The sequence below is a fragment of the Peromyscus eremicus genome, chromosome 20 (assembly GCF_949786415.1).
Source record: "Peromyscus eremicus chromosome 20, PerEre_H2_v1, whole genome shotgun sequence".
Classification (NCBI taxonomy): domain Eukaryota; kingdom Metazoa; phylum Chordata; class Mammalia; order Rodentia; family Cricetidae; genus Peromyscus; species Peromyscus eremicus.
The window spans coordinates 45,147,705-45,162,088 of NC_081436.1; the positions used below are offsets into that span (position 1 = coordinate 45,147,705).

General features: G+C 42.3%; 1 protein-coding gene and 1 long non-coding RNA gene across 2 annotated transcripts in view; one reads left to right on the forward strand and one right to left on the reverse strand.

The window, feature by feature from the left end:
• Window positions 1–14,384, forward strand: part of Sntb1 (syntrophin beta 1) — a 250,803-nt gene that overhangs the window by 34,829 nt on the left and 201,590 nt on the right. The gene's annotated exons all lie outside the window — the stretch shown is intronic.
• On the reverse strand, window positions 4,550–6,879 carry LOC131896617 (uncharacterized). The gene is made up of 2 exons (XR_009375471.1): window positions 6,366–6,879; window positions 4,550–5,169 (listed from the first exon to the last, which is right to left on the reverse strand). It is a non-coding gene; the product is annotated as an uncharacterized LOC131896617 (long non-coding RNA).

The window sequence follows — 14,384 nt, forward strand, 5'->3', positions numbered from 1 at the left end:
CTTCCCTCAATGACGGACTGTGACCTAGAAGTTTAAGATGAAATAAATCCTTCCCAACCCTAAGTAGCTTTTGGTCAGTGTTTTATCTCAGCAACAGAATGAAACTAGATCAGATCAATATGCTTCCTAGCAGCAAAAGCTACTCAACAGCAAAAGACTGTTGGAGAAGGTATCGCAAGTGTGATTGCTGTAGGAGCAGATACTGGTGCATTGTCTGGAGAAAGTATCACAAGTGTGATTGCTGTAGGAGCAGATACTGGTGCATTGTCTGGTAGAAAGGACTTTTTTCTCTAGATCCCTCCTTAACATATATACATAAATGTACTCCCCATCTCTCCCCTCAGTAAAATTTGCTGCCACGAAAATGATGTTGCTAGAGTACAGAGAAGGAACGAAGCTAGTTTCTTTTTGCATTTATAAAATCTATGATATGTCACCGTGTGTGTGTGTGTGTGTGTGTGTGTGTGTGTGTGTGTGCCCATCTGTCTATAGTATTCATTGCTGAGCTCTAAGTAGATGGGACTAAGTTTAGTACTAAGTGTGAGTACTGAGTAGTAGTCCATTTCACCTTTTAAATGTTTCCTTGATGAAGCCCTACGGGTGCAGCTACTGTGTGTCAATAACTCCCAAACTTAGGGTCCTGGCCAAGTTCTAAAGATTTGTGCTGAGTTATTGGAACTCCATCGGCAAGGACAATGTGTTCCACAGAAGTCTGTGGTAAGCATGTTACAGGTGAGAGAGTGTCTGCCCCTGGTAATGTGGTTCTGGCTTTGCTGCTGTTTTCTGTGGCCACTTTCCCAGACAGGAATACCTAACTGTTTTGTTTTTTTTCCTAGCACTGCACATAGTACCTGAAAACAATCATCTAGATTTTGAGTAGATCCTTAAGCCCATTGAACAGAGTTGCAGTAAAACAACCTAGTCTTTGGAGATGTACCCTGCCTGACTGGGTAGTCTTCTACCAGGCTGTCTTCTCAAAGCTATCCCTGTAAGACATTGGGGGAAGAAGAGGAGTGTTGTGTCTTCCCACACACACACACCCCAGACTCATCTTTGGGGATTCACAAGGTTTTACACTGTTAAGTTCAGATAAGTACAAATGGCAATGACCAGTCTATGACTAAAATGCTGCTTAGGGAAGCTTCCAGATAGCAGAGATTTTGTTAAGGCTTTTTACCTTTTTTTACCTTTTTCTGCAAAGGCTCTACACATTTCATATCTTCTAAGTAACTATTATCCTTGTTTCAGAGATGAGGAGGGGAGTAGGCCACAGATAAGCTAAGGAAGTTGCCAGAGATCACACCGAATCAGATGGTACATTTAAACCATAGCAGTCTGGCTGTAAAAACCTAAGTTCTATATAACTGCACAACTTAAACCCACTCTGTTGTATTGTTGTGTGTTGAAGGTTCCGGAAGGGTTTGAGCACATTAAGGAATGTACCTCACATGCAGGCTCTTTGGGTTGCTGATACATGTCCATGAAGTGTATGCATGAACACTGTAGATACACTGCCTGCAGGTGTAAAGTGTATCAGGATGGGAAGGGATTGTAGAAACAGTTTTAGAAACAGTAGCAGGATCTCCAGAGAATTGTAATTCAGCTTTGCATGAACTTTAAGGTCAGATGAATAAAAATACTAAGGGTTGGCATAACAGCTGATGCTGATAATTACTGTTACTATGGAAACATAGTACAACACCAAGGGCCAAAAAAAAAAAAAAAAAAAAAAAAAAGGAGGGGTTCATAAAAGAGAATGCTTACAGAGGAAACACTCAGCCCATAAGGTAATGAGCGGACTTGAGAACCTAAATAAATCACCAAGTTTTGGGACTGAGACAGGAAGAGTGGAGAGAGAAAGCTAAACACAATGTCCATAAAACAGTCAGTCATATTTTGTCCATTTGTTTTGATTAGATAAATAAGATTTCTGTGTTTGTGAAGCAGCTTTATCCTAACTATTCAGATAGATAAAATAGGAAAAAACTTAAAAAAGCAAAAATAGAGTATCTGATGAGCACCATGCTCATCAAGGATGCTATCTGGAGATATGGAATTTTCTTGAGCTGTTGTATCTGGTATACACCTCTGGGAGATGGTATTTAGAGGCCAGGACAGTTGTGGTGTCCCTCTATTTTATTCATTCATTCCTTTATCAAGTTATTTATTTATAGATTTTTTTTTTAACCTAAGGTCACATTCTATAATTCAGGTTCTTGTGAAACTTGTTATGTAGCTCAGGTTTACCTCCAAGCTCATGCCATTCCTGCCGTAGCCCCTGTACTTATTACTGTGTACCACCACATTAAGCTTCTAGTTTCCTTCAGTAAATGAGACCTAGCAGACACATTGGCCTGTGCGTTTGTTGTGCATTGAAATACCTAACAGTATTTCTTGGGTATCTTTCCACACCAGAGTTACAAGCTACTCCTTGTATTTAACAGATGCCTGGTTATTACTGCCTGGATGTCCTGTTTTAATTATCTTGATGAGTCTGTGTATATCCTAATTTAATTGACTAGACTTGTTTTGATGGACAGTTGATAGAATCCAATATGTTGCTATTTTAAACTAGATAATGAGAATTCTTGAAGAGGCATCATTTTTGTCTGTGTGCAAGTGCTCCAGGAAATAAAATGTTTTGCATCAGAGACTATATATTGTTCAGACTTTGAGAACATTACCAGTCACGTGCTCACCATGAGCATTTCACTAGGATATGTCCCACCAGCAGTGGACTACAAATTTATTTTTCCTCATTTCTTTGGGGAATTTTTAATTAAAAAATTAAACTAACTTATTTTATGTATACCAGTATAATTTACATTCTAAAGATATAGTCTTAAACAAAAGAAAAAATTTGTGGTAAAAACACTGCCCCCAAACAAGTTTTTAAAAAATCACTTTTTCTAAGTGGGTTAATGTGACAGCTGTATTTAGTGACTGGTCCTGTCTAAATCTTATTGCACTCACCCAGTAGGATTTAAAGCATGCTGAACTTTCACAATCATTGCCTCAAAGCAGTAATACATGCTGGCTTCTTTTAGAATGCAAAAATACTGCCTGGTTCCTCAAAACACAGAGATCTGCATTCACATACCACCCTGAAAAGGAAAAAAGACTCTTTGACAGAGTTAAAACTAGGACAGATAGCTTGATATCTTCTCACATGACTCGCACATGCTTTTGCCTATACCTCATCTTCCTTACCACATAATCTACCTCCCAAATGTGCAGACAGCATACCTGTACCATCTTCATGCCCAATATAGTACTAGGGATCAAACCTATGGCTGGCTGAGTGAGCTGCAGCCCCAGTCCTGATTTCTTTTCCTTAGTTATAGTCTTTGCTCGTTTACTCTTGCAGATACTCTCTATATTTTAAGAAAATTAGCCTGGCATCAGTGCAATTACACTTTCCATTTGTCTTTTGGCCTTGTTTACATCTTTGTTTCATGCAGAAGGATCTAGAATTTTGTAAAGTCAAATTTATCATTTTTAAAGTGATGGTCAAGTTCAGTGTCTTGTGTAGAAAGACCTACTCACCTTCAGATCATTCAAACAGGGCACCTTGCTTTGGGTCTTACCATTTGTTTGCACCATGATCCCTCTGAAACTTCTTTTTTTTTCCTGCTTTATCTTGTCGTAGTTGCATTTTTAAGTGACCTACAAATGCCATGTACTAAAAATAAATGATGCTCTTGGTTTCCATGCTTCTGGTATATAAACAGATACCCGCACAATTCCCAGAGATCAACTAGGTGGTTACGAAAAGAGAGTTATTTCTGTCCTCCGCCCCCTGCCCCTAGACAGAGACCAGCTAACTAGGAATACAAGGAAGCCAATTTCAGCTCCTCCAGGAAGAACAATTCATTCCCAGGATGGAACTAGCCACTTAGCTGCCATTTTCTGGGAGGCTTAGTGAGCTAACCACTTCCCTGAGTATTCCAGGAAGCTTGCATCTTTACTCTGCAATCTTCTTTATGCACTTTATAAAAAGCTATCATTGGTACACGACTCTTGGAAAATAGGCACGTGTAGTGATGAGTTATGGCAGTCTCATAATGTCTAAATATCAGAAGGAGCTTGCTGGTAATCCCATTGTTTATGCTAGAAAACAAAAACTGCTGACGTGATTCCGTATTATGGGGAGAGATGGAGCTTCAGAGATTGGTTCAGTCCCACCTATGAACTTACCTGTGGACTGATGACCCCTCAGTCTTCTCATCTATTAATACTGTTATTAATATTAATCCTATACATTAAGATTGTTGTTAAGCATTCTTCAAAGTTTAAATATTCTACGTAGTGTTTTTAGTAAAGGATTACTCAATATATGTTATCAGTCTTTGTTATTATCCTATTAAGATAAAATCCTATTGCTTGATGTTTTGTTTCCATCAAGCATGAGTGCTCACCCATGTACCGCACACATGCCAGGTTGTGGTGTATAAACAAAGAAAACTCAGCAAGGCATCTCTTCCCAAAGGCCGCAGCTTGGATTGTAGCAGAGCACAGAGAGAACCGTTAATGAAATCATCGGAGGCAATCAAGCTAAAAGCCGTATACATCGTGATCCGAACCAGGGAATAAAGGGGAACATATGGCAGGTGGCTCCGGCCAGCCACGAGCCTGTGGATGAACAGCAGCTGGTTTGGAAAATCAAGATGCCTGTCCAGACCTCAAACCCAAACAATCCCCTTCTTTCATGCAGGTAACAAGAGGTGACAGCATGGATCAGCCCGAATGCCCGGCCTTTCACCGTCCGCCCGTCCCTCTTTTCATCTCGATGCCAAGGATAAAGGAAGTGGGTTTCCTGCCCGGTTCCATCCCAGTAATTGTTTTGCCTGCTTTGCAGAACTGCCGCCCTGGTGAAGTGCATTGTGCTGGACCTGCCATTGGTTGGAAACAGCAGGGCTTTTGTCAGCGAATAGAGCTGTGGTGACAGGAAGGACATTCACAGAAATGCTGTGTCCCCAAGGCAGCTCCTGTTCTCATGTCCCGGGCCAACCTCTGCTCTCTGAGTGCTCCTTTATGTACCTCTCAAAATCGAGTTTTGAACCTATAAAGTCATGCAGGGCACACAGAGTACTCAAGTTCTGTTCTTTGGGATTCATCGTCTTGGCGGCTTTTAAACATGGGTGTTGTTTCCCCGGCAGTAGGAAGCGTCTGAGAAGTTGAGGGAAACAGGTTGTTTTTTGAAAATGCATCAGAGATATTTTTGGTAAAGGATCATGTCGAAATCGTTTCCAGTGGCTATACTTTTATTGAGAACCAGCAACCCATGAGCTAAAAGTACATGGATTGCTGGAAGCCAGCCTTGATGTGATTCGTGATCTGAGTTACTATTTTGATCAAATGAAAGCCTCTTATTGCAGGTCTCTGGCTGCTCCATTGAGCATCCTGTACCTGTTCAAAACTGCAGTCATAACAACCCAGAGCAGTGGGGGGAAGGCGTCTGGGAAGGTGACTTGGAAAAGCCAGGTTTGTACTACCTTATGATTGCCACCCTATGGACATGGAAGAGTCTAGAAAAGGCCTCTTCAATTATACTGATATGTTCGACTATTAGAGAAAATGTTCACAGGTTGCAGGGATAGTTCAGTCAGTAAAACGCTTGCTGTTCAAGTAAGAGGATCTGAGTTCTGGCTCCAGAGCCCACGTGAGCTTGGTGGTACATGACTCTAATCCCAGCACTAGGAAGGTGGAGACAGGCAGAACTCTAGGCCTCATGGCCAACTAGCATAGCCTAATTGGCTAGTCCCAGGCCAGTGAGAATATCTATCCTAAAAAACAAGGTAGGCAGCGCCTGAGAAATGAAACCCTAGGTTTGTCTCTGACCCCCACACATGCATGTGTGTGTGTGTGTGTGTGTGTGTGTGTGTGTGTGTGTGTACCTACACACACATACCCCTCACACACACACACACACATACATAATGTGTTCTATGTTTTGTTTCCTTTTTAAATCCAGGCCCTATCTTCCCTCTGTAGATCACGTCTTGTAGCCATCATCTTGTATGAAATATAGTTTCCTATTTGCTACTGTGGGGACAGAAATGGAATGCTGGTGCTGCTGGGATCCAGTTGGGACAATTGTGATGGTGTTGAAACAACTCGGAGTGTAAGGACCAAGGTCAGTTAACTGTCAGGCAGGCAGCAATTCTAAGCCACCACCCCTGTCTCACTTCTCTACCTGTGAGTTGGGCTGTGTTATTGCCTGTCATAACCGTAGGTGTGAGAAGCTAAATTTCTCCATTTGTCCTTGATTTTGTCTTCTCCATTGTCTTGGATTCCCCTGAGAGACTATCTTACACATAAGAACTGAGCCCTGAAGTTCTTTTCAGCTGTAATCTGCTACTCACCAGAATTCTGCTACAGTGCTACTCTGTGAAGGAACAGGGGTAGATCAGAAGCACCCCAAAATCCTACTTATAAGCCCCATTTGTGGCAAGTCTGCTTCAGTACAGATGCGAGAGCATTTTGATGACGAGTTTACAGTCTTCACTCATTTTTCTGCTCACTTAATTAACATTCTGTGGTTGTTCTTCATGGTTTAAGGAAATGATCTTCCTTAAATACTTAAATGTATTTTTTGGATTATTTCTTTCTCTTGTCGTGACAGAGTGTCTGACAAAGGGAACTTAGGAAGGGAAGGGTTCCCTTGGCTCACAGTTTGAAGTCATAGTCCATCAGGGCAGGGAAGGCAGGATGGCAGGAGGCTGGTCACACTTCCACCTCAGTCATGAAACCAAGCAAGATGAATGCCCATAGCCAGTCCTCATTCCTTTAATCCAGGCCGTAACCCCCACATTTAAGGTGGGACTTCTCAAGTCACTTCATCCAGTCTAGAAACTCCTTCATGTACCTGCTCAGAGGTTTGTTTCCATGGTGACTAATTCTAAATTCCATCAAGGTGACAATCAAGAATAACCGTCATATTTCCCATGTGTCTTTCTATTTACCATGAAAGTGTTATAGGTGAAATGTACATATTAATACTCTCAACTTATGAAAGTCTTCCAGTCTATTCCAAGGTATTCTTCACCCTAGTTGATAGAGGAAGGGTAGTGAGGCTGAGTTGGTAGTGTCCTTGCTCCCACAGTCTGGTTCTTATAAAGCTCAGGAGGGTAAGCTAGGATAAAATTGTTTCTGTTAAAGACAAGCTAGGCTAAGAACAGAAAACATTGGGTGCCTTTAACAATGGTGACTTCCCTTCCCGACTCTGCTGCAAATTTTAGAGGAGTCTTGTTGAAGGCAGGCAGATATGTGGGCTCCCAGAAGACGGTTCTGTGGGTGCCAGAGGAGTTTCTGAACTCCACCCACACTGATGAGATATGAGTGATCTGACCCGTGGTTCGATGTTGTTTTTCTCCTCTGGTGAACCCAGCAGTTGGTGATACTCAGTTTTCAGTTTCTGTCCTGAAAGAATAAGAGGGATGATGTGTAAGTTCTTCACACAGGAAACCGAAAACTAGCGTCCTCCACCTATATTTGTATGGCTTGAGAGCAACAAATGGCTTTTTTGCCTTATTAAATTGATGAAAAATAATAATTTTATGACACAGAATTACGCCAAATTCAAACTTCAGTATCCACGTACACAATTGTCATTCACTCACTGCTAGAGTCTGTGTACAAATTGCTTATATGAAATGGCTAGTAAACCCTAAAATATTTAACATCTGACTCTATGTAGAAAGTTTGCCAACCTCTGGTTTAGTACACTCTAGACGCGGGTTGAGGCTAAAACTCTTGACACAAAGCTAAACATCAAGGTTGTTGAGCACTATTAGATGCTGAAGAGACTCTTCACTTTTAGAGATGAGTGAAGATACGGTGTATCCTCCAGCAGCTTCTAGGTTTGTGAGGCACGTTGAAGGGTCAACCCAATAAGCATTTACAGAACTAGTTCAGAATGAAAGATGGCAGAGTTACTATTGGCCCAGAGTCGTTACAGCTCAGCCTGTTTGTAGAACAGTAAGCACTTGGTGATAGGCCAAGCGCTGGATCTTCTGTGGAGCGACACAGGGGAGGGATAGTGGAGTGCTGTACTTTCTGACTAAGCTGTTGTCTTTCCAGCCCTTATGGGCATCAAGAGAGCACTGTGAATGCCTTCGGATTCCAAAGCCACTTTCAAAGATGCAGGCTGCATTCACTGTGATGTTCGACACTTAAGTTAACCTAGAAGTCTTCTTTTTGGGAGAGGAAGGAGGTTCATTAACTTGAAAAGTTTCTGAAGAAACTACTCATCAGCCTGATGCTGGTGATAATTAATGACAGTGGAGCACACCTAAAAGATTTGTACCTTGGCAGAAATGCTTGCGTGTTTCTGAGTTGGTTGATGATGATGCTCTGATGATGCTGTTTAGCTGCTCTGGGAAGTCTGATGCCTGCTTTGAATATTATATGTAATATATATTATGTATGTAATATATATATATATGCTAAACACATAAACTGCTTAGCTCATGTGAGTCTCCTAAACATGTCTAGTGCGAACTCCAAGAAAAACCAAAGCTTTAGAAATATCAGCTGTGACCTCTAAGTACACTCTTTTGATCCCTATTGTGTACATCACTGGAAGATGTCAGAAATTCTTCGTCATCTAGAGTTGAAACTGAGGAGGCTTTATGATGGGATTTTATGGTAGGGTGGGAACCAACAAGCAGATACATGATGTGGATTTTCTTATTCTTTAAAGAACTTTCCTAAACTGGGGATAGCTCAGCAGTAGAGCACTTGCCTGTAATACCATGGGATCAACCCTTAGTACTGAAGAAGAAAAAGAGCTCCTTTGGGGCTCCTTTGGGGACACAGTATGAAGTTTAGCTTGGTTCATAATGGAACAGTGGCTTTGAGTTTTTTTTGGCAATGTCCCCAAATTGCAATTTTCATTGTATACTAATTATACAGTGGTTTGGCTTGGGGAAAAGGTATGCCCTCTTGCTGCCTTATTTTCTTAATGAGAGTGGTTGTGAAATCCACCCAGGAGGCCTTGTAAGTGAGCCATCAACAGATCACATTGTGAGTTAATAGAGTTGGAGAAATAAGGAAGCAAATGACCCGTGTAGAGGTAACTGAGGCACGAGTGAAGAACATGGCCTTTTGTGTCTTGTGGGCCCTCAAGAATTTAGGCTTGAGGAGCACCCCCAACACAATGTGAAGGTCTCTTCAATAAATCTAGTCACATTAGCATCATCCAGACCCTTCCTAAGAATACCTCTAATGATGAAAAGCTCATGTCTTCACTTTAGTCCACGTGCATTAGGAGGTACTAATGCTACTGTGTCACACTAGGGTCCTGCAGCTACAAGTGACAGAAGCCAACTCAGACTTGGGTAAGCAAAACAACACTTTTTATTGGCTCTCTTGACAAAACTTGAGAAGGCTTAGCTCCAGGGACCCATATGAACAATATCGAATGTTGTAAATCAATCTTTTCACTCCTCTCCCTCCCTGGCTTATTTTCTCCTTCCCCTTCCCATCTCTGCTCCTCTCTGTATTTTTGCCTGTTTATCTTTTCCATCATTCTCTCAGACTGACCACTCCACTTACTGGACAACACAGCTACCAGCGGCATCTCAGGCTCACACATCCATGCTTCAGAGGCAGAAGGGTTTGGAATTTGGTCTTTCAGCTTCCATCTTCCGCTGTGTGTGTGTGTGTGGGGGGGGAGATCAGATTAGTTTCATTTTCATCTGTTTGGACACGGTCACCATGGCTAGAAAGCTAGACTGCCGTCCTTAAAGCAGAGGGACCGATTTTGGAAGAATATATAGCCAAGGGAATGAGTGATACCGTGAGGCACGCTGCGGGGGATGAAGATTGAGGTCACAAATTCACATTAAGTGCTTGTCCTTCTGGTTTTGTGCTCTCTCTCTCTCTCTCTCTCTCTCTCTCTCTCTCTCTCTCTCTCTCTCTCTCTCTCCCTCTCGGTTTTTTGAGACAGCGTTTCTCCATGTAGTTTTGGTGACTGTCCTGGATCTCGCTCAGTAGACCAGGCTGGCCTCGAACTCACAGAGATCTGCCTGGCTCTGCCTCCTGAGTGCTGGGATTAAAGATGTGCACCACCGCTACCCGGCTGGTTTTGCTCTCTCTTGAAACAGAAAGTGAATCCATTCTCTCTTTCAGATATTTAAATGCAGCTGCATGTCTGCTCATGTAGCTTGTTCCCACAATCACCTGCCCTGGGTGGCCAGTCTCCGGGTTTCCATCCATTCTGTGTTTTGCTTCTAGTAGGACCCTCTTAAATGACATTCTGGATTCTCCTTGCCTCTACTCTCCTTGGCCCAGGCTATCCCATCTCAACTCTGCTTCAACCTAGGGAGATCCCCTTAACCGTGGTTCAGCTATCCTGGAAGCTACAGATCAGTCCCCACTACCCTCATGTAGGAATACAGTCCTTTCACTCCAGAACAGGTTGGGGAAGCTGACAGATGTGTTTTGACTCCTATGTGTCTCTCTCTCACTGACCAAAGTATCACCTTAAGGAGTTGACCGAGCCTTTGCCCTATTGCTCAAAGGATTAGGGATGAGTTAAGCACTGTGCCTAGCCCAAGGCAGATGAGTAATAAACACTAACTATAGTACTGTTATCTTTTCTCTCAGTGACATCATACAGGAAAGGGGTCTGTGGCTACAGACATCTTAGTACATCCTGTTAGCCACAGAAAAAAATAGACTCCTCCTATGCCGAGAAAGCCAGCCTGAGAAGTAGCTTGACCACTAAGGCAAAAGAAACTGGGCCTTTAGGCTGTAATTTCTTTTTCCAGCGCATCTTAGAGTTCAGTCAGTCCTGTCACCTAGGCCACTATAAATGTACCACTTGCTCTCTGCTTGTTTTCCACCTCCGAGTTTAAGCCAATTGTCTTGAGGCAAATAAAAGCCCCATTATCCCAAGCCAGGGAGTTGGGCCGAATGTGAATTCCATCCAGATCAGCTATGAAAGGCCCTAAAGGTGGAAATGATGCTACCCTGGGGCTTCATAGGGAGGTCTAGCTCAACTCTTTCAATTGTCTGAAGACAGGTAGTTTTCATGTTATTACCCAGGCTAAATGTCTTGGCATTTGGGACTCAGCAGTATTGGTTGTCGTCTGCTTTTTCAGTATTAACTCCCCTCTCTCCTGTTCACCGGCTGAGCACCCAGTTTGATCGGTCGACAGTTCCCCAGGGCTGCTGGGAGAATAGGCTGTTTTGAACGTCTCCCCGCGATGGGTGCTTCGATCTGCCCTCTTTTATCACTGTCTTAGACATTACCCACTCATTCACCCCTCTCCATCCATCACACAAAGTTTTTGGTGTAGGCGCTGAGCATATAGAGATAAACAAGCCAGTGACCTGGCCTTATGGAATTCACACACAAGTTTAAGAAACAGACAACAAACATATCATCCAATATGGTAATGAAATATATTGTTATAAAGTAAAAGCCAGGGGTCTGGTAGTCTCAGCAGGCAAGGCTCAGCTACCTATCCCAGAACAGTAAGTACAGAGAATCGTAATGGTGGGAGGTAGAAATCAGTGTGGCACACCGAGAAGAAGATGTGGGGAGGGGGGCTCGTAAACCCCCGGATCCATTTTCAATACACTGATATGAACTGTGGACTTAAATAGAGGAAAACTGAAACAAGGGCTATACATAATTAAGAAGTCTTGGTCAAAGTGTAGTTGCAGTTCTGGTCTGATAGGTGGGTAGAAGTCTTTATTGCTTGAGGGGAACGATCTGGTTCCCATAAGCTGATTGCCCCTGACTGCCTGGCGAGCTTATCGTGGGGTGATAGGTCTGGGAGGCTCTGCTGTTCCTGGAATCCAGTGGGATCCTAGGTTTACTGGAGATGTTTAGTACTGGAGCAGGACATTGTAATAGCTGATTGCAGGAGATCTCAACCTAGGACCTTGTAGGGTTGGAGATAGGTTTGGGACAGACACCCCTTGAATATTCATATGCCCATGAACAGTGCTAATCATGTGACTGTCTCAAAAGTAAAGGAGGCTTACAAAAGAAAGGCAGGGATGCCAGGCTTTTTATTTTGCTTTAGTTTCCTTGTAGCCCCAGTTAAAGAGCTAATGCTTTTTAGCAGAAAACGGTGTCTAAATACCTGTCATAATGCTTGACTACCAGGTGTGTTAAGCACCAGACTGAGAATTAAAGCAAAGTAGGGGAATAGAAAAAAAAGTAGGTTGATGGTAGAGAAAATGCATAGCACTTGGCTGTGTTAAGCATAATCATGTCATTGACAGAAACGTCTTAATTTGGAGGAACAGGAAAGGGAAAGCCATGTTGTCCAGAATATCCCTAATGTAGACAATTCAGGTTGTTATCTCTCACAAGACAACAATCCTCACAAGTAACACAGCATTGTTCTTAAGAGCAGCAGCTTGGAGCCAGATTGTCTTGGCTATGGATTACAGTGCCATCGTTTACTACCTACGTGACCTTTTTGAAGTATTTACCATTAAAGCAACTTTATATTCCTCATCTGTAATGTGGCTGTTAAAGTAAAACCCCTTCCCAGGCTCGTTGTGAGGGTTAAGTAAAATTATAGCTGTAAAGGTATGGCTGCAGAACCTGGGGTATAGTAATTGCTCAACATATGCTAGTCTTGTGTTTACTACCCTCCCGGGGTATCAAGGACTGTAAGTGGGACAATGAATCTGGCATGCTGGCTGCTATCATCATCCCCACGTATGCTATTATTATTTTTATTTCATTATTATCTAGTGACTGAAGACTTTCAACCCAGAAAGTCACTCTCTCCTGAGTGAGTTTCCTTTGTTGATTGCCTGTTCATGGAACATACTCCTTTCCTGCTGAATCCACACGTCCTGTATATGAGCTTTTAGATCAAATCCTCCTCTTCCTCATCCTCCTTTTTATGACCATAACATTCAGATGCTAGCATGGAGAGCGCAGCAGTTATAGTTTAGATTCTCTGCCTAGCACACACTGGCTCACACCCTCTTGTTCTGAACTCTCCAAGTCAGTTCTGTTAAAATTACACTCAACACTCGTCACTTACTGTTCTGTTAGCAAATGTCTTATGATGCTACTGTGAAATTGAAACCACACCTAGGACACAGTGCTCTTGGTTGGGGATATTCTGGCATTATTTTATCTTTCTCTACAAATCACCTTTTAGGAGGATCTCTCTCTCTCTCTTTCTTTCTCTTTCCCTCTCACCCTCTCCCCTCCCTCCCTCTCCTGGTATATCTATCTGTCTGTCTGTCTGTTTCTGTCATTCTGTCATTTGTCTATTTCTGTCTGCCTGTCTCTCTTCATGTCTCTCTGTGTGTTTCTGTCCTGTCTCTCTCTTTGTATCTCCCCACCCATCACAGAACAGGATAAACATTTTTCCACAAGACATTATCAAGTCTGCTCAAGGCCATTGACCAGACTAGGCAGCTGGGAACCAGACTTGACACTCAGACCTAATCATGACTTGTGTTTTTCTAGAGCATCTGTTTTTAGGCCAGCTTCCTCCACGTGCAAATCAAAACTGTGTCCAACAAAATTGTGTCACTTTTTTTTCCCTTTAATTCCCGCTGACTTATAATAATCTTGCTCCTCATGTGTTTCCCTTCATTTGCAATTCTACAGTCCATAATATATTAAACAATGCAATTATCTGGCCTAATATTGGGAAAGGGAAGGAATGCTTAATGTCCACTCAAGCCATCCATACCCTATTCATATGGTGTTGTCTTTGCCCAGCCACAGATGATATAGTTAATAACATTTCCAGGCTGTTTACTCAACTGTTCTCCAAAGCACCATGGCAAGCCTCACCTCCTCTTCAGCCTTTCATCTTCATACATACTTCTACATCTGTGTTTTATATGCACAAGGTCGTTTAATCTCACACTTCTACATCTGTGCTTTATATGCATAAGGTCATTTAATCTCACACTTCTACATCTGTGCTTTATATGCTTAAAGTCACTTAATCTTCCAGTTACTTTATAATTTTGGAACAATCATTATTTCTACTTTAGGGATAAGAGAATTGACTCTTAGCCAGGGGTGGTGGCATACGTCTTTAAGCCGAGCACTCAGGAGGAGAGGCAGGTGGATCTCTGAGTTGGAGACCAGCCTGTTCTACGAAGTGGGTACCAGGACAGCCAGGGTTATTACACAGAGAAACCCTGTCTTGAAAATTTAAAAACAAAAGTTGACACTTAACAAGATTAATAACCTCAACCTCAGACTAAGCCTTTGACTGCTCCTGTAAGACCATAGGACTCATACTCTTTTATCATTTATTCATTTAAAATTTCAAATATGGCCTTAATCACTGTAAGCAGGTTAAACATAAAAGGCTTTAGGGAAATTCTTTCAGGTATGTCCATTTACAAATTTGAGTTTTACATAGCCTGCTTCTAGT